This window comes from Vidua chalybeata, chromosome 14 (genome assembly GCF_026979565.1).
Source record: "Vidua chalybeata isolate OUT-0048 chromosome 14, bVidCha1 merged haplotype, whole genome shotgun sequence".
Classification (NCBI taxonomy): Eukaryota; Metazoa; Chordata; class Aves; order Passeriformes; family Viduidae; genus Vidua; species Vidua chalybeata.
This window is the reverse complement of record NC_071543.1, coordinates 4345194-4364589: the sequence shown is the minus strand read 5'-3', so window position 1 is coordinate 4364589 and position 19396 is coordinate 4345194. Positions and strand designations below refer to the sequence as shown.

Below are 19396 nucleotides of genomic sequence, written 5' to 3'. Positions count from 1 at the left end.
AGTCAGAGAAAAGTGGTGTGTCCTCATCCAGATTTTTCCACACTTGGTTCTTTCTTTCCTGGAGCACATCCTGGGACAGGTACTGTTGGCACAGGTGCCTCAGGCAGTTTTTGTAGAGGCTGGGTTTTCATGCTGCTGGGTTCTCCTGCTGGTGGCCAATCCACTTGTCCAGGTGGGAGCCCAGCCCTGGCCAGGCTGGGGGTGTCCAGCCCTTCTGCTGGAAGCACTGGGACAGGGAGGACCATGGAGGAGGCAGAGGGGCCGCATGGGCTGAAGCTCTCGGGGTAACCTGTGCCACTTCCTCTCAGTGAGGAATTCCAGCTGGGCTCTCCCCAGACAGGGTGAGGCTGCCCTTTGCCCTGATGCTGCTGGAGTTCTCCTTCTCCCATCCACCCACCCATGAGCCTTCTCCTTTCCAGGAAAGCAGGGTGGGCCATTGCCCGCTGGTGCCGAGCCCGGCTCTCCCCACTCACTGCTTTCCCTGCTTCCTCCATGGCAAACACAGCCTCTGCTGGCCCCCTTGGGCCGTGTCCATGTTCAACTCCCTTTCAAAGGAAATCTTGGAACCACCTGCTGCGTTTCCTGTAGCCCCAGCTCCTTGCTTCAGCCCTGCTCTCCCAAGGCTGCTGCCAGAGGTGGGATAAGCTCAGTGCTCCTGGGGGTGTTTGAGACCTGAAGACCTCAAGAGCCCTGATGTGGGTCACCGAGGTGGTTGGGACAGCAGGAGGGGGATGAGAGGTGGAGGAAGAGGGATGGTTTTAGAATGGAGGAGTTTGGAGTGCTTTTTTTTGCTTTGGGTAAGAGCCCAGCGTGCTCCAGGACCAAGTGCTGCAGAGCCAAGGCTCGGCTCAGCTCCCTCCATCCCTCCAAGGGGACTGGGGAAATGGGACTGCAGCCCTGCCATGGAGGGATCAGCCCTGTCACCCCCCTGGAGGCTGCAGGAGGTGGCTCTTGGTGCCCTCTGGCTTTGGATGAGCTTTTGGAGATTCTGGATGAGCTGGGGAATCTTCCCTTGCATTGGGGCTGGTTCAGCTGCTTGTGTGCAGGTGCCAGGGTGGCACTGTGTCCTGTGGGGGTTGTACCAACACCCGTGGATTGGGAGCCTGCAGGGGATGGGGGCTGGAGAGTGGGACTGCCCAACAGCTGGGGGTGGGGTTGATGTGGGAACTGCCTGGCTCAGCCCCCAGCCCTGGCTGGATGTGGAGGGCCAAGAGTCAGGACTGGCTGTGTCCTGGGCTGGGCTCAGCAATCCCAAACTCAAAGAGGAGGAGCACTGGGACCCCCTGGGAGCTGATGGGTGCAGGGGAGGAGCTGGGATGGGCTCAGATCTCATGGGGTCTCTGTAGGAGCTGAGCCAAATGGAAATGAAGGCTCCGGGTTGAGAAGCAGGAACACATCCCCTTGGGACTACCTTGGGTGCCCATGGGGGCTGGCAGCTGCAGAGCCCCTGGAGGTGCTGTGGGTGCAAGATGAGCAGGAGACTTTGCTGGGCTCTGGCAGTGGCCCAGCCCTGCTCCACCTGGCTCCAGGCCCACCCTGTCCAGGCCCACCCTGGTTCAAAGGGGCCAGACCTGTGCTGGAGTACAAGGCTTTATTCCATCCTCCCTGGGAGCCCCATGCCTGTGGCAGCCCAGGCTGCCACTGTGTAAATCCCCCCAGTCTTAGTAGGATACAGAGAGTACAGGGAGAGTTGGAAAAGGGGGCTGTGCCCACCCAGTGTCCATGGGCTGAGCCAGCTGGGCCCTGCTCTGCCCTGCCTGAACCCACCTTTGGCCTCTGGAGTGGCTCCATCACATCACCCAAGGGCTGGTTTGGTCCCTCCAAGGTCTTGCTGTGACCATGGGGCTCACCCAGAGCTGGAATCCTGCAGGGATTGCCAGGGCTGGAGGTGTGAGGAAGTGGGGACTGTGCTGTCCATGAGGGCTGGGCGGGACGAAATCCACACGGGAAGAGGTGCTGCGTCAGCAGCCATGCTGAGCTCCTGGTCCTGTGCAGCCTGGCTCAGTCACCACGTGCCCCGGTGCCACGTGCTGGGTGTGGTGCCAGGACTGGTGACTGCTGCGGTGTCACGGTCCTGCCCTTTGCCCTCCCTGCAACCACCAGTGCTGTTGTCCCAGGCTTTCATCTCCCAAACTGAAACGCTTTCATTCCCTTCCAGAGGCGGACACTGCACCCATCCCCGCAACATGTGCCCCAGGAGTGCCAGCCCTGTGTCCCAGGGTGCTTCCAGCCCCAGGTCCTGGCACCCACAGCCCTGCTCAAGGTGGGGTCAGACTCATGGGTTTCACCCTGCCATGGGGACACTCTGTCTTGCAGTGGCAGGTGTGGCCCTGGTGCCTTTCCTGCTGCAGGGAGCCGTTGGGAGGTTCTGTGCCACCAGAGCTAGGATGTCCCTCCTCCTGCATGTCCCCTGTAGGCCCTCGGAGACCCTTCCTGGTTCACAGCTGCCTCCCACGTGGAGGGTGGCACGGAGCACAGCAGGGCCCTGTGGGCAGCCACCCCTGTGCCCTTCTTGGCTCATCCCTCACCACAAAGGACAAGGCAGCCATAAGAGCCCTGCGCCACCCCGGGCCATTGGCCGCTGTCCAGGGGCCAGGTGGGAGCGGAGGGGGTGTCACAGGTCGAGCCGAAAGGCCCCAAAGTAACTGGCTGCTGCGTCACTGGAGTCGATGGCCAAGGAGGAGACGGAGACGAAGAGCTCGTCCCCAGCCTTGAGCTCAAAGAGACCCCCCTGGTAGAATGCATGAAGCCCGTAGTCAGCCTCGGGCGCCCAGCACTTGGTGCCCGTGCCCTTTAGCAGCAGCATGGGCGGGCTGTGGGCCTGCTGCTACTGGATGCACTGCACGAGCTGAGGGCCCGAGTCGCGGCCGGCACCGCGGGAGCGGAAGTAGATCTGCGAGTACACAGGAAGTTGCCCCTCCGAGGTGTTGAAGTAGCTCCGAGAGGCCTCTGCAGGAAAGGGACAGATGCTGTAAGAACAGTGTGGGGACACCCGGCCCCATGCCAGCAGAAAATGCCCCACTGACCCACCAGAGCAAAAGATTATTGAGGGATGGAAATGTCTCGTCAATCATCAACCAACACATCTGTGTGTGCCACGGCCCTGCTTCCCCAGCCTCTGGACAAATGGACGTGGCTGTCCCCCGGCCCATTCCCAGAACTTGTGCTTGTCATGACGAGTGATAATCCTGGCTCTCCCCTCTCCTGCCCAGCTTACAGCACTGGAGTTTGCCGCAGGAGTGACTGCCCCCCCACCCCCTGCTGGCCTCCCAGGATCCTGGTTCCCATGGATCCCAGCTCCCTGGACCACAGTTCCCGTGGGTCACAGCTCCCGTGGGTCACAGCTCCCATGGATCAGGCTCTGTCCCAGGAGGGACTCGCCCTTCACCACGCTCCTGCGGATGATGTCCTCAGTCACCTGTACCACAGAGAAGAGAAAATTCCCTGGTTAAATGTGACACGGGGGTTCCCCATGCCTGAGCTCCTACTCCAAGTCTCCATCACGTTCCCTGTCACGCTGTCTCTGGGCCCCACCACCTCCTCGCTGTGAAAGGTTTGAGTCCCACTCCCACCTTGAACCATCCTGGCTGTTCCTCCCTCCCACTGGTCTGGTGAGGTGTGCTCTGGTGAGGCACGGGGACAACCAGGAGCTCTCCCATCCTCCCCTGGTCCCGGGCTCACCGTGGCCACATAGGCTTTGTCCTGGCCAGCTTGATGCAGCCCTGACTGCTGCTCAGCTTCTCCAGGCTGGAGCCCTCAGGCTGCTGATTGAGCACCTGCAGACACCGCAGCTCCTCCACATTGCCCGCAGCCTGGGATTTCAGCTGGGATGGAAACAGAGTGATGGCAAACTGGGACAGAGCAAGGGAGCAGCCTGGATCCTGCTGGGATGTGAGCAGGGGCAGCTGCCTTCAGCCCGGCTCCTCCAGCACCTGGGCACTCAGAGAACAACCAGGATATTGGGATCAGCTCAGCCTCTAGATCCACAGGACAGCCAGGATCCGCAGGATCCATAGGACCAGTACGATCCTATGAGGTCATATTGAAAGGACTGGGTTCATCTCTGCCCTCCAGGTCCCCCGGCCGGCCCTGCCCCTGGCCATTCCCCGCGGGAGGGCTGCGGGAGGGCTCGCAGGCTGTTCCTGCGCACACTGGCACCGGCACCGCTGGGTGCTGCCAAGGCAGGGAATCCCCCCGGGATGGGGCTGCTCCCTTGGAATGCCCGCGGCGGGTGCGTGTCCGGGCAGGGCCTCCCGCGCAGCTCCTCCGGTTTGACTGCGGCGTGTGCCCGCCCGCGGAACCGGGGCCAGCCCGGCGCGGGAAGCTGCTGGAGAGGCTCTAGGAAAAGCCACGGAGATGTTCCGAGGGCGGGAGCCGCTCTGCCCTGGAGACAGTCTGGGAGAGCTGGGGGTGTTCACCTGGAGAAGGCTCCAGGGAGAGCTCAGAGCCCCTTCCAAGGCCTAAAGGGGCTGCAGGAACTTTACTCCCTACTCTAAGCACAGATCCAGTGACCGGCCACTGAAATTAGCCCAAATTGTTCCACTACAGTAGTTTTCTCCTCCCTCCGGCTCTTCCCTAGGGCTGTATCTCCCCATTCCCTGCCTCTCCGCGCCATTCATGTAAATCCCTCACAGCGGGACCTCATGTGACCCAGGGATGGAGACAAAGCCCGAAAGAGGGCTGGAGCCCACTCCGAAGAATCCTCCGCTGGATCCAGACGGGCTATTTATTCCCCCTGCATCCGTGGCAGGGCTTTTCCTTCTTCCCCATCTCTGGTGTGTTTTGATCTCCTGACTGGCTTTCAGTGCCGCTCCTGAGGGGCTGTTTGGCAGCTGCTGAAAAGAAGGGCAGCAGTGAGTTTGTCAAGAAAGAAGAACATAGGCAGCTGCCTGTGCTTGGCAAGGAGCAGCTGCTGGATTCTTGCAATTGCCTTCGCCGCGCAAAGAAGCCCGCTGCTCTGCTGCTTTGTTTTCCGCATTCAGTCAATTGCAGAGGATTGAAGCTGAGGCAGGCTGTTCAGCTTTGCCGCTGTTCAGCATACCAGATGCCCTTCTGCTCTGTGACATCTCTCGAGGTTTCCTGCCTGCAACCAGGCTGCAACGTGCCCGCTACAACCCAGAGCTGGGCAGGAGTGGGCAGAGAGCACGGCCATCTGCCGGCAGTTTGCAGGTTGCCCCCGGAAAGAGCAGTGTCCTTGGAAGGTGCAGCAAATCCAATTTCTTGGCAAGTTCGGCGTATGTGAGAAGTGCAGGTACATTTTCACCGTGAGAACTGGAGTGGAAAAGCTTTTCGCTAAGATGTAGGCGACTAGAGAGGCAGAATACGCAGCTCCGGCGCTGGCCGAAAAGAAGTGCCACTTCCCGGCGTCTTTCGGCAGAAGCGGCGCTCCGGAGCGCACCGCTGCCGCTCCAGTCATCTGTGCGCGAAGTAGCCGCTTCTTCGCCTCCGGCAGCCAGAGATCGCGGTAGCTTGCAAGAGGCGAAGAACAAAGCTGCGAAGAAGAGGGCTTGTGTGCGAAGCTTGCAGACTGCTGCAGGACGGTGGCTGCCGCTCTCCTGCCTCTTGAATTCACTCTGGGCATGCGAGAGGAAGGTGTTCCAGGACAACTTTCCTGGGTTTTTACGTAGTCCTAACGCACCCGTCCTTGGAAATTCTTGCCCCTCCCCGGAGGCTCCCAGATGCAGAGAACACGATGGCAGCTGCTGAAAAGAAGGGCAGCGGTGAGTTTGTCCAGAAACAAGAACATAGGCAGCTGCCTGTGCTTGGCAAGGAGCAGCTGCTGGATTCTTGCCATTGCCTTCAGTGCGCACAGAAGCCCGCTGCTCTGCTGCTTCGTTTTCCACATTCAGTCAATTGCAGAGGATTGAAGCTGAGGCAGGCTGTTCAGCTTTGCTGCTTTTCAGCATCTCATCTGCCCTTCTGCTCTGTGACAGCTCTCCAGGTTTCTTGCTTTCGCCAGGCTGAAATGTGCCCTCTACTACCCAGATCTGGGCAGGAGTGGGCAAACAGCACGCTCATCTGCCAGCAGTTTGCGGCTTGCCCAGCAAAGTGCAGTGTCCTTGCAATGTGCAGCAAATCCAATTTCTTGGCAAGTCCGCGGCAAATGAGTAGTTCTGGTACACTTTCTCCTTGAGAAATGGAGTGGCAAAGCTTTTCGCTAAGATGTAGGCGACTAGAGAGGCAGAATACGCAGCTTCAGCGCTGGGCGAAAGCAAGTGCCGCTTCCCGGCGTCTTTCGGCAGAAGCGGCGCTCCGGAGCGCACCGCTGCCGCTCCAGTCATCTGTGCGCGAAGTAGCCGCTTCTTCGCCTCCGGCAGCCAGAGATCGCGGTAGCTTGCAAGAGGCGAAGAACAAAGCTGCGAAGAAGAGGGCTTGTGTGCGAAGCTTGCAGACTGCTGCAGGACGGTGGCTGCCGCTCTCCTGCCTGTTGAATTCACTCTGGGCATGCGAGAGGAAGGTGTTCCAGGACAACTTTCCTGGGTTTTTACCTAGTCCTCATGCATCCCTCCTTGGAAATTCTTGCTGCTCCCCGGAGGCTCCGAGATGCAGAGAACACGATGGCAGCTGCTGAAAAGAAGGGCAGCGGTGAGTTTGTCCAGAAACAAGAACATAGGCAGCTGCCTGTGCTTGGCAAGGAGCAGCTGCTGGATTCTTGCAATTGCCTTCAGTGCGCACAGAAGCCCGCTGCTCTGCTGCTTCGTTTTCCGCATTCAGTCAATTGCAGAGGATTGAAGCTGAGGCAGGCTGTTCAGCTTTGCTGCTTTTCAGCATCTCAGCTGCCCTTCTGCTCTGTGACAGCTCTCCAGGTTTCTTGCCTTCGCCAGGCTGCAACGTGCTCGCTACTACCGAAAATTTGGCAGGAGCGGGCAGAGAGCACGCTCATTTGCCAGCAGTTTGCGGCTTGCCCAGCAAAGTGCAGTGTCCTTGCAATGTGGAGCAAATCCAATTTCTTGGCAAGTCCGCGGCAAGTGAGCAGTTCTGGTACACTTTCTCTTTGAGAAATGGAGTGGCAAAGCTTTTCGCTAAGATGTAGGCGACTAGAGAGGCAGAATACGCAGCTCCGGCGCTGGCCGAAAAGAAGTGCCGCTTCCCGGCGTCTTTCGGCAGAAGAGGCGCTCCGGAGCGCACCGCTGCCGTTCCAGTCAGCTGTGCGCGAAGTAGCCGCTTCTTCGCATCCGACAGCCAGAGATCGCGGTAGCTTGCAAGAGGCGAAGAACAAAGCTGCGAAGAAGAGGGCTTGTGTGCGAAGCTTGCAGACTGCTGCAGGACGGTGGCTGCCGCTCTCCTACCTGTTGAATTCACTCTGGGCATGCGAGTGGAAGGTGTTCCAGGACAACTTTCCTGGGTTTTTACCTAGTCCTCACGAATCCCACCTTGGAAATTCTTGCTGCTCCCCGGAAGCTCCGAGATGCAGAGAACACGATGGCAGCTGCTGAAAAGAAGGGCAGCGGTGAGTTTGTCCAGAAACAAGAACATAGGCAGCTGCCTGTGCTTGGCAAGGAGCAGCTGCTGGATTCTTGCAATTGCCTTCAGTGCGCACAGAAGCCCGCTGCTCTGCTGCTTCGTTTTCCGCATTCAGTCAATTGCAGAGGATTGAAGCTGAGGCAGGCTGTTCAGCTTTGCTGCTTTTCAGCATCTCAGCTGCCCTTCTGCTCTGTGACAGCTCTCCAGGTTTCTTGCCTTCGCCAGGCTGCAACGTGCCCGCTACTACCCAGAGCTGGGCAGGAGTGGGCAGAGAGCACACTTATCTGCCAGCAGTTTGCGGCTTGCCAAGCAAAGTGCAGTGTCCTTGCAACGTGCAGCAAATCCAATTTCTTGGCAAGTCCGCGGCAAGTGAGCAGTTCTGGTACACTTTCTCTTTGAGAAATGGAGTGGCAAAGCTGTTCGCTAAGATGTAGGCGACTAGAGAGGCAGAATACGCAGCTCCGGCGCTGGCCGAAAAGAAGTGCCGCTTCCCGGCGTCTTTCGGCAGAAGCGGCGCTCCGGAGCGCACCGCTGCCGCTCCAGTCAGCTGTGCGCGAAGTAGCCGCTTCTTCGCATCCGGCAGCCAGAGATCGCGGTAGCTTGCAAGAGGCGAAGAACAAAGCTGCGAAGAAGAGGGCTTGTGTGCGAAGCTTGCAGACTGCTGCAGGACGGTGGCTGCCGCTCTCCTACCTGTTGAATTCACTCTGGGCATGCGAGAGGAAGGTGTTCCAGGACAACTTTCCTGGGTTTTTACCTAGTCCTCACGAATCCCACCTTGGAAATTCTTGCTGCTCCCCGGAAGCTCCGAGATGCAGAGAACACGATGGCAGCTGCTGAAAAGAAGGGCAGCGGTGAGTTTGTCCAGAAACAAGAACATAGGCAGCTGCCTGTGCTTGGCAAGGAGCAGCTGCTGGATTCTTGCAATTGCCTTCAGTGCGCACAGAAGCCCGCTGCTCTGCTGCTTCGTTTTCCGCATTCAGCCAATTGCAGAGGATTGAAGCTGAGGCAGGCTGTTCAGCTTTGCTGCTTTTCAGCATCTCAGCTGCCCTTCTGCTCTGTGACAGCTCTCCAGGTTTCTTGCCTTCGCCAGGCTGCAACGTGCTCGCTACTACCGAAAATTTGGCAGGAGCGGGCAGAGAGCACGCTCATTTGCCAGCAGTTTGCGGCTTGCCAAGCAAAGTGCAGTGTCCTTGCAATGTGGAGCAAATCCAATTTCTTGGCAAGTCCGCGGCAAGTGAGTAGTTCTGGTACACTTTCTCTTTGAGAAATGGAGTGGCAAAGCTTTTCGCTAAGATGTAGGCGACTAGAGAGGCAGAATACGCAGCTCCGGCGCTGGCCGAAAAGAAGTGCCGCTTCCCGGCGTCTTTCGGCAGAAGAGGCGCTCCGGAGCGCACCGCTGCCGTTCCAGTCAGCTGTGCGCGAAGTAGCCGCTTCTTCGCATCCGACAGCCAGAGATCGCGGTAGCTTGCAAGAGGCGAAGAACAAAGCTGCGAAGAAGAGGGCTTGTGTGCGAAGCTTGCAGACTGCTGCAGGACGGTGGCTGCCGCTCTCCTACCTGTTGAATTCACTCTGGGCATGCGAGTGGAAGGTGTTCCAGGACAACTTTCCTGGGTTTTTACCTAGTCCTCACGAATCCCACCTTGGAAATTCTTGCTGCTCCCCGGAAGCTCCGAGATGCAGAGAACACGATGGCAGCTGCTGAAAAGAAGGGCAGCGGTGAGTTTGTCCAGAAACAAGAACATAGGCAGCTGCCTGTGCTTGGCAAGGAGCAGCTGCTGGATTCTTGCAATTGCCTTCAGTGCGCACAGAAGCCCGCTGCTCTGCTGCTTCGTTTTCCGCATTCAGTCAATTGCAGAGGATTGAAGCTGAGGCAGGCTGTTCAGCTTTGCTGCTTTTCAGCATCTCAGCTGCCCTTCTGCTCTGTGACAGCTCTCCATGTTTCTTGACTTCGCCAGGCTGCAACGTGCCCGCTACTACCGAAAATTTGGCAGGAGCAGGCAGAGAGCACGCTCATTTGCCAGCAGTTTGCGGCTTGCCCAGCAAAGTGCAGTGTCCTTGCAATGTGGAGCAAATCCAATTTCTTGGCAAGTCCGCGGCAAGTGAGCAGTTCTGGTACACTTTCTCTTTGAGAAATGGAGTGGCAAAGCTGTTCGCTAAGATGTAGGCGACTAGAGAGGCAGAATACGCAGCTCCGGCGCTGGCCGAAAAGAAGTGCCGCTTCCCGGCGTCTTTCGGCAGAAGCGGCGCTCCGGAGCGCACCGCTGCCGCTCCAGTCAGCTGTGCGCGAAGTAGCCGCTTCTTCGCATCCGGCAGCCAGAGATCGCGGTAGCTTGCAAGAGGCGAAGAACAAAGCTGCGAAGAAGAGGGCTTGTGTGCGAAGCTTGCAGACTGCTGCAGGACGGTGGCTGCCGCTCTCCTACCTGTTGAATTCACTCTGGGCATGCGAGAGGAAGGTGTTCCAGGACAACTTTCCTGGGTTTTTACCTAGTCCTCACGAATCCCACCTTGGAAATTCTTGCTGCTCCCCGGAAGCTCCGAGATGCAGAGAACACGATGGCAGCTGCTGAAAAGAAGGGCAGCGGTGAGTTTGTCCAGAAACAAGAACATAGGCAGCTGCCTGTGCTTGGCAAGGAGCAGCTGCTGGATTCTTGCAATTGCCTTCAGTGCGCACAGAAGCCCGCTGCTCTGCTGCTTCGTTTTCCGCATTCAGCCAATTGCAGAGGATTGAAGCTGAGGCAGGCTGTTCAGCTTTGCTGCTTTTCAGCATCTCAGCTGCCCTTCTGCTCTGTGACAGCTCTCCAGGTTTCTTGCCTTCGCCAGGCTGCAACGTGCTCGCTACTACCGAAAATTTGGCAGGAGCGGGCAGAGAGCACGCTCATTTGCCAGCAGTTTGCGGCTTGCCAAGCAAAGTGCAGTGTCCTTGCAATGTGGAGCAAATCCAATTTCTTGGCAAGTCCGCGGCAAGTGAGCAGTTCTGGTACACTTTCTCTTTGAGAAATGGAGTGGCAAAGCTGTTCGCTAAGATGTAGGCGACTAGAGAGGCAGAATACGCAGCTCCGGCGCTGGCCGAAAAGAAGTGCCGCTTCCCGGCGTCTTTCGGCAGAAGCGGCGCTCCGGAGCGCACCGCTGCCGCTCCAGTCATCTGTGCGCGAAGTAGCCGCTTCTTCGCATCCGGCAGCCAGAGATCGCGGTAGCTTGCAAGAGGCGAAGAACAAAGCTGCGAAGAAGAGGGCTTGTGTGCGAAGCTTGCAGACTGCTGCAGGACGGTGGCTGCCGCTCTCCTACCTGTTGAATTCACTCTGGGCATGCGAGTGGAAGGTGTTCCAGGACAACTTTCCTGGGTTTTTACCTAGTCCTCACGAATCCCACCTTGGAAATTCTTGCTGCTCCCCGGAAGCTCCGAGATGCAGAGAACACGATGGCAGCTGCTGAAAAGAAGGGCAGCGGTGAGTTTGTCCAGAAACAAGAACATAGGCAGCTGCCTGTGCTTGGCAAGGAGCAGCTGCTGGATTCTCTCAATTGCCTTCAGTGCGCACAGAAGCCCGCTGCTCTGCTGCTTCGTTTTCCGCATTCAGTCAATTGCAGAGGATTGAAGCTGAGGCAGGCTGTTCAGCTTTGCTGCTTTTCAGCATCTCAGCTGCCCTTCTGCTCTGTGACAGCTCTCCAGGTTTCTTGCCTTCGCCAGGCTGCAACGTGCTCGCTACTACCGAAAATTTGGCAGGAGCGGGCAGAGAGCACGCTCATTTGCCAGCAGTTTGCGGCTTGCCAAGCAAAGTGCAGTGTCCTTGCAATGTGGAGCAAATCCAATTTCTTGGCAAGTCCGCGGCAAGTGAGCAGTTCTGGTACACTTTCTCTTTGAGAAATGGAGTGGCAAAGCTTTTCGCTAAGATGTAGGCGACTAGAGAGGCAGAATACGCAGCTCCGGCGCTGGCCGAAAAGAAGCGCCGCTTCCCGGCGTCTTTCGGCAGAAGCGGCGCTCCGGAGCGCACCGCTGCCGCTCCAGTCAGCTGTGCGCGAAGTAGCCGCTTCTTCGCATCCGGCAGCCAGAGATCGCGGTAGCTTGCAAGAGGCGAAGAACAAAGCTGCGAAGAAGAGGGCTTGTGTGCGAAGCTTGCAGACTGCTGCAGGACGGTGGCTGCCGCTCTCCTACCTGTTGAATTCACTCTGGGCATGCGAGTGGAAGGTGTTCCAGGACAACTTTCCTGGGTTTTTACCTAGTCCTCACGAATCCCACCTTGGAAATTCTTGCTGCTCCCCGGAAGCTCCGAGATGCAGAGAACACGATGGCAGCTGCTGAAAAGAAGGGCAGCGGTGAGTTTGTCCAGAAACAAGAACATAGGCAGCTGCCTGTGCTTGGCAAGGAGCAGCTGCTGGATTCTCTCAATTGCCTTCAGTGCGCACAGAAGCCCGCTGCTCTGCTGCTTCGTTTTCCGCATTCAGTCAATTGCAGAGGATTGAAGCTGAGGCAGGCTGTTCAGCTTTGCTGCTTTTCAGCATCTCAGCTGCCCTTCTGCTCTGTGACAGCTCTCCAGGTTTCTTGCCTTCGCCAGGCTGCAACGTGCTCGCTACTACCGAAAATTTGGCAGGAGCGGGCAGAGAGCACGCTCATTTGCCAGCAGTTTGCGGCTTGCCCAGCAAAGTGCAGTGTCCTTGCAATGTGGAGCAAATCCAATTTCTTGGCAAGTCCGCGGCAAGTGAGCAGTTCTGGTACACTTTCTCTTTGAGAAATGGAGTGGCAAAGCTTTTCGCTAAGATGTAGGCGACTAGAGAGGCAGAATACGCAGCTCCGGCGCTGGCCGAAAAGAAGTGCCGCTTCCCGGCGTCTTTCGGCAGAAGCGGCGCTCCGGAGCGCACCGCTGCCGTTCCAGTCAGCTGTGCGCGAAGTAGCCGCTTCTTCGCATCCGGCAGCCAGAGATCGCGGTAGCTTGCAAGAGGCGAAGAACAAAGCTGCGAAGAAGAGGGCTTGTGTGCGAAGCTTGCAGACTGCTGCAGGACGGTGGCTGCCGCTCTCCTACCTGTTGAATTCACTCTGGGCATGCGAGTGGAAGGTGTTCCAGGACAACTTTCCTGGGTTTTTACCTAGTCCTCACGAATCCCACCTTGGAAATTCTTGCTGCTCCCCGGAAGCTCCGAGATGCAGAGAACACGATGGCAGCTGCTGAAAAGAAGGGCAGCGGTGAGTTTGTCCAGAAACAAGAACATAGGCAGCTGCCTGTGCTTGGCAAGGAGCAGCTGCTGGATTCTCTCAATTGCCTTCAGTGCGCACAGAAGCCCGCTGCTCTGCTGCTTCGTTTTCCGCATTCAGTCAATTGCAGAGGATTGAAGCTGAGGCAGGCTGTTCAGCTTTGCTGCTTTTCAGCATCTCAGCTGCCCTTCTGCTCTGTGACAGCTCTCCAGGTTTCTTGCCTTCGCCAGGCTGCAACGTGCTCGCTACTACCGAAAATTTGGCAGGAGCGGGCAGAGAGCACGCTCATTTGCCAGCTGTTTGCGGCTTGCCCAGCAAAGTGCAGTGTCCTTGCAATGTGGAGCAAATCCAATTTCTTGGCAAGTCCGCGGCAAGTGAGCAGTTCTGGTACACTTTCTCTTTGAGAAATGGAGTGGCAAAGCTGTTCGCTAAGATGTAGGCGACTAGAGAGGCAGAATACGCAGCTCCGGCGCTGGCCGAAAAGAAGTGCCGCTTCCCGGCGTCTTTCGGCAGAAGCGGCGCTCCGGAGCGCACCGCTGCCGCTCCAGTCAGCTGTGCGCGAAGTAGCCGCTTCTTCGCATCCGGCAGCCAGAGATCGCGGTAGCTTGCAAGAGGCGAAGAACAAAGCTGCGAAGAAGAGGGCTTGTGTGCGAAGCTTGCAGACTGCTGCAGGACGGTGGCTGCCGCTCTCCTACCTGTTGAATTCACTCTGGGCATGCGAGTGGAAGGTGTTCCAGGACAACTTTCCTGGGTTTTTACCTAGTCCTCACGAATCCCACCTTGGAAATTCTTGCTGCTCCCCGGAAGCTCCGAGATGCAGAGAACACGATGGCAGCTGCTGAAAAGAAGGGCAGCGGTGAGTTTGTCCAGAAACAAGAACATAGGCAGCTGCCTGTGCTTGGCAAGGAGCAGCTGCTGGATTCTTGCAATTGCCTTCAGTGCGCACAGAAGCCCGCTGCTCTGCTGCTTCGTTTTCCGCATTCAGTCAATTGCAGAGGATTGAAGCTGAGGCAGGCTGTTCAGCTTTGCTGCTTTTCAGCATCTCAGCTGCCCTTCTGCTCTGTGACAGCTCTCCAGGTTTCTTGCCTTCGCCAGGCTGCAACGTGCTCGCTACTACCGAAAATTTGGCAGGAGCGGGCAGAGAGCACGCTCATTTGCCAGCTGTTTGCGGCTTGCCCAGCAAAGTGCAGTGTCCTTGCAATGTGGAGCAAATCCAATTTCTTGGCAAGTCCGCGGCAAGTGAGCAGTTCTGGTACACTTTCTCTTTGAGAAATGGAGTGGCAAAGCTGTTCGCTAAGATGTAGGCGACTAGAGAGGCAGAATACGCAGCTCCGGCGCTGGCCGAAAAGAAGTGCCGCTTCCCGGCGTCTTTCGGCAGAAGCGGCGCTCCGGAGCGCACCGCTGCCGCTCCAGTCAGCTGTGCGCGAAGTAGCCGCTTCTTCGCATCCGGCAGCCAGAGATCGCGGTAGCTTGCAAGAGGCGAAGAACAAAGCTGCGAAGAAGAGGGCTTGTGTGCGAAGCTTGCAGACTGCTGCAGGACGGTGGCTGCCGCTCTCCTACCTGTTGAATTCACTCTGGGCATGCGAGAGGAAGGTGTTCCAGGACAACTTTCCTGGGTTTTTACCTAGTCCTCACGAATCCCACCTTGGAAATTCTTGCTGCTCCCCGGAAGCTCCGAGATGCAGAGAACACGATGGCAGCTGCTGAAAAGAAGGGCAGCGGTGAGTTTGTCCAGAAACAAGAACATAGGCAGCTGCCTGTGCTTGGCAAGGAGCAGCTGCTGGATTCTTGCAATTGCCTTCAGTGCGCACAGAAGCCCGCTGCTCTGCTGCTTCGTTTTCCGCATTCAGCCAATTGCAGAGGATTGAAGCTGAGGCAGGCTGTTCAGCTTTGCTGCTTTTCAGCATCTCAGCTGCCCTTCTGCTCTGTGACAGCTCTCCAGGTTTCTTGCCTTCGCCAGGCTGCAACGTGCTCGCTACTACCGAAAATTTGGCAGGAGCGGGCAGAGAGCACGCTCATTTGCCAGCAGTTTGCGGCTTGCCAAGCAAAGTGCAGTGTCCTTGCAATGTGGAGCAAATCCAATTTCTTGGCAAGTCCGCGGCAAGTGAGCAGTTCTGGTACACTTTCTCTTTGAGAAATGGAGTGGCAAAGCTGTTCGCTAAGATGTAGGCGACTAGAGAGGCAGAATACGCAGCTCCGGCGCTGGCCGAAAAGAAGTGCCGCTTCCCGGCGTCTTTCGGCAGAAGCGGCGCTCCGGAGCGCACCGCTGCCGCTCCAGTCATCTGGGCGCGAAGTAGCCGCTTCTTCGCCTCCGGCAGCCAGAGATCGCGGTATCTTGCAAGAGGCGAAGAACAAAGCTGCGAAGAAGAGGGCTTGTGTGCGAAGCTTGCAGACTGCTGCAGGACGGTGGCTGCCGCTCTCCTACCTGTTGAATTCACTCTGGGCATGCGAGTGGAAGGTGTTCCAGGACAACTTTCCTGGGTTTTTACCTAGTCCTCACGAATCCCACCTTGGAAATTCTTGCTGCTCCCCGGAAGCTCCGAGATGCAGAGAACACGATGGCAGCTGCTGAAAAGAAGGGCAGCGGTGAGTTTGTCCAGAAACAAGAACATAGGCAGCTGCCTGTGCTTGGCAAGGAGCAGCTGCTGGATTCTCTCAATTGCCTTCAGTGCGCACAGAAGCCCGCTGCTCTGCTGCTTCGTTTTCCGCATTCAGTCAATTGCAGAGGATTGAAGCTGAGGCAGGCTGTTCAGCTTTGCTGCTTTTCAGCATCTCAGCTGCCCTTCTGCTCTGTGACAGCTCTCCAGGTTTCTTGCCTTCGCCAGGCTGCAACGTGCTCGCTACTACCGAAAATTTGGCAGGAGCGGGCAGAGAGCACGCTCATTTGCCAGCAGTTTGCGGCTTGCCCAGCAAAGTGCAGTGTCCTTGCAATGTGCAGCAAATCCAATTTCTTGGCAAGTCCGCGGCAAGTGAGCAGTTCTGGTACACTTTCTCTTTGAGAAATGGAGTGGCAAAGCTTTTCGCTAAGATGTAGGCGACTAGAGAGGCAGAATACGCAGCTCCGGCGCTGGCCGAAAAGAAGCGCCGCTTCCCGGCGTCTTTCGGCAGAAGCGGCGCTCCGGAGCGCACCGCTGCCGCTCCAGTCAGCTGTGCGCGAAGTAGCCGCTTCTTCGCATCCGGCAGCCAGAGATCGCGGTAGCTTGCAAGAGGCGAAGAACAAAGCTGCGAAGAAGAGGGCTTGTGTGCGAAGCTTGCAGACTGCTGCAGGACGGTGGCTGCCGCTCTCCTACCTGTTGAATTCACTCTGGGCATGCGAGAGGAAGGTGTTCCAGGACAACTTTCCTGGGTTTTTACCTAGTCCTCACGAATCCCACCTTGGAAATTCTTGCTGCTCCCCGGAAGCTCCGAGATGCAGAGAACACGATGGCAGCTGCTGAAAAGAAGGGCAGCGGTGAGTTTGTCCAGAAACAAGAACATAGGCAGCTGCCTGTGCTTGGCAAGGAGCAGCTGCTGGATTCTTGCAATTGCCTTCAGTGCGCACAGAAGCCCGCTGCTCTGCTGCTTCGTTTTCCGCATTCAGTCAATTGCAGAGGATTGAAGCTGAGGCAGGCTGTTCAGCTTTGCTGCTTTTCAGCATCTCAGCTGCCCTTCTGCTCTGTGACAGCTCTCCAGGTTTCTTGCCTTCGCCAGGCTGCAACGTGCTCGCTACTACCGAAAATTTGGCAGGAGCGGGCAGAGAGCACGCTCATTTGCCAGCAGTTTGCGGCTTGCCAAGCAAAGTGCAGTGTCCTTGCAATGTGGAGCAAATCCAATTTCTTGGCAAGTCCGCGGCAAGTGAGCAGTTCTGGTACACTTTCTCTTTGAGAAATGGAGTGGCAAAGCTTTTCGCTAAGATGTAGGCGACTAGAGAGGCAGAATACGCAGCTCCGGCGCTGGCCGAAAAGAAGCGCCGCTTCCCGGCGTCTTTCGGCAGAAGCGGCGCTCCGGAGCGCACCGCTGCCGCTCCAGTCAGCTGTGCGCGAAGTAGCCGCTTCTTCGCATCCGGCAGCCAGAGATCGCGGTAGCTTGCAAGAGGCGAAGAACAAAGCTGCGAAGAAGAGGGCTTGTGTGCGAAGCTTGCAGACTGCTGCAGGACGGTGGCTGCCGCTCTCCTACCTGTTGAATTCACTCTGGGCATGCGAGTGGAAGGTGTTCCAGGACAACTTTCCTGGGTTTTTACCTAGTCCTCACGAATCCCACCTTGGAAATTCTTGCTGCTCCCCGGAAGCTCCGAGATGCAGAGAACACGATGGCAGCTGCTGAAAAGAAGGGCAGCGGTGAGTTTGTCCAGAAACAAGAACATAGGCAGCTGCCTGTGCTTGGCAAGGAGCAGCTGCTGGATTCTCTCAATTGCCTTCAGTGCGCACAGAAGCCCGCTGCTCTGCTGCTTCGTTTTCCGCATTCAGTCAATTGCAGAGGATTGAAGCTGAGGCAGGCTGTTCAGCTTTGCTGCTTTTCAGCATCTCAGCTGCCCTTCTGCTCTGTGACAGCTCTCCAGGTTTCTTGCCTTCGCCAGGCTGCAACGTGCTCGCTACTACCGAAAATTTGGCAGGAGCGGGCAGAGAGCACGCTCATTTGCCAGCAGTTTGCGGCTTGCCAAGCAAAGTGCAGTGTCCTTGCAATGTGGAGCAAATCCAATTTCTTGGCAAGTCCGCGGCAAGTGAGCAGTTCTGGTACACTTTCTCTTTGAGAAATGGAGTGGCAAAGCTGTTCGCTAAGATGTAGGCGACTAGAGAGGCAGAATACGCAGCTCCGGCGCTGGCCGAAAAGAAGTGCCGCTTCCCGGCGTCTTTCGGCAGAAGCGGCGCTCCGGAGCGCACCGCTGCCGCTCCAGTCATCTGTGCGCGAAGTAGCCGCTTCTTCGCCTCCGGCAGCCAGAGATCGCGGTAGCTTGCAAGAGGCGAAGAACAAAGCTGCGAAGAAGAGGGCTTGTGTGCGAAGCTTGCAGACTGCTGCAGGACGGTGGCTGCCGCTCTCCTACCTGTTGAATTCACTCTGGGCATGCGAGTGGAAGGTGTTCCAGGACAACTTTCCTGGGTTTTTACCTAGTCCTCACGAATCCCACCTTGGAAATTCTTGCTGCTCCCCGGAAGCTCCGAGATGCAGAGAACACGATGGCAGCTGCTGAAAAGAAGGGCAGCGGTGAGTTTGTCCAGAAACAAGAACATAGGCAGCTGCCTGTGCTTGGCAAGGAGCAGCTGCTGGATTCTCTCAATTGCCTTCAGTGCGCACAGAAGCCCGCTGCTCTGCTGCTTCGTTTTCCGCATTCAGTCAATTGCAGAGGATTGAAGCTGAGGCAGGCTGTTCAGCTTTGCTGCTTTTCAACATCTCAGCTGCCCTTCTGCTCTGTGACAGCTCTCCAGGTTTCTTGCCTTCGCCAGGCTGCAACGTGCTCGCTACTACCGAAAATTTGGCAGGAGCGGGCAGAGAGCACGCTCATTTGCCAGCAGTTTGCGGCTTGCCCAGCAAAGTGCAGTGTCCTTGCAATGTGGAGCAAATCCAATTTCTTGGCAAGTCCGCGGCAAGTGAGCAGTTCTGGTACACTTTCTCTTTGAGAAATGGAGTGGCAAAGCTTTTCGCTAAGATGTAGGCGACTAGAGAGGCAGAATACGCAGCTCCGGCGCTGGCCGAAAAGAAGTGCCGCTTCCCGGCGTCTTTCGGCAGAAGAGGCGCTCCGGAGCGCACCGCTGCCGTTCCAGTCAGCTGTGCGCGAAGTAGCCGCTTCTTCGCCTCCGGCAGCCAGAGATCGCGGTAGCTTGCAAGAGGCGAAGAACAAAGCTGCGAAGAAGAGGGCTTGTGTGCGAAGCTTGCAGACTGCTGCAGGACGGTGGCTGCCGCTCTCCTACCTGTTGAATTCACTCTGGGCATGCGAGTGGAAGGTGTTCCAGGACAACTTTCCTGGGTTTTTACCTAGTCCTCACGAATCCCACCTTGGAAATTCTTGCTGCTCCCCGGAAGCTCCGAGATGCAGAGAACACGATGGCAGCTGCTGAAAAGAAGGGCAGCGGTGAGTTTGTCCAGAAACAAGAACATAGGCAGCTGCCTGTGCTTGGCAAGGAGCAGCTGCTGGATTCTCTCAATTGCCTTCAGTGCGCACAGAAGCCCGCTGCTCTGCTGCTTCGTTTTCCGCATTCAGTCAATTGCAGAGGATTGAAGCTGAGGCAGGCTGTTCAGCTTTGCTGCTTTTCAGCATCTCAGCTGCCCTTCTGCTCTGTGACAGCTCTCCAGGTTTCTTGCCTTCGCCAGGCTGCAACGTGCTCGCTACTACCGAAAATTTGGCAGGAGCGGGCAGAGAGCACGCTCATTTGCCAGCTGTTTGCGGCTTGCCCAGCAAAGTGCAGTGTCCTTGCAATGTGGAGCAAATCCAATTTCTTGGCAAGTCCGCGGCAAGTGAGCAGTTCTGGTACACTTTCTCTTTGAGAAATGGAGTGGCAAAGCTGTTCGCTAAGATGTAGGCGACTAGAGAGGCAGAATACGCAGCTCCGGCGCTGGCCGAAAAGAAGTGCCGCTTCCCGGCGTCTTTCGGCAGAAGCGGCGCTCCGGAGCGCACCGCTGCCGCTCCAGTCAGCTGTGCGCGAAGTAGCCGCTTCTTCGCATCCGGCAGCCAGAGATCGCGGTAGCTTGCAAGAGGCGAAGAACAAAGCTGCGAAGAAGAGGGCTTGTGTGCGAAGCTTGCAGACTGCTGCAGGACGGTGGCTGCCGCTCTCC

At 57.1% G+C, this 19396-nt stretch overlaps 1 pseudogene; it reads right to left on the bottom strand.

The window, feature by feature from the left end:
* Positions 1-1154: 1154 nt before the first annotated feature.
* LOC128795370 (uncharacterized) overlaps positions 1155-19396 on the bottom strand; it is a 50737-nt pseudogene continuing 32495 nt past the window's right edge.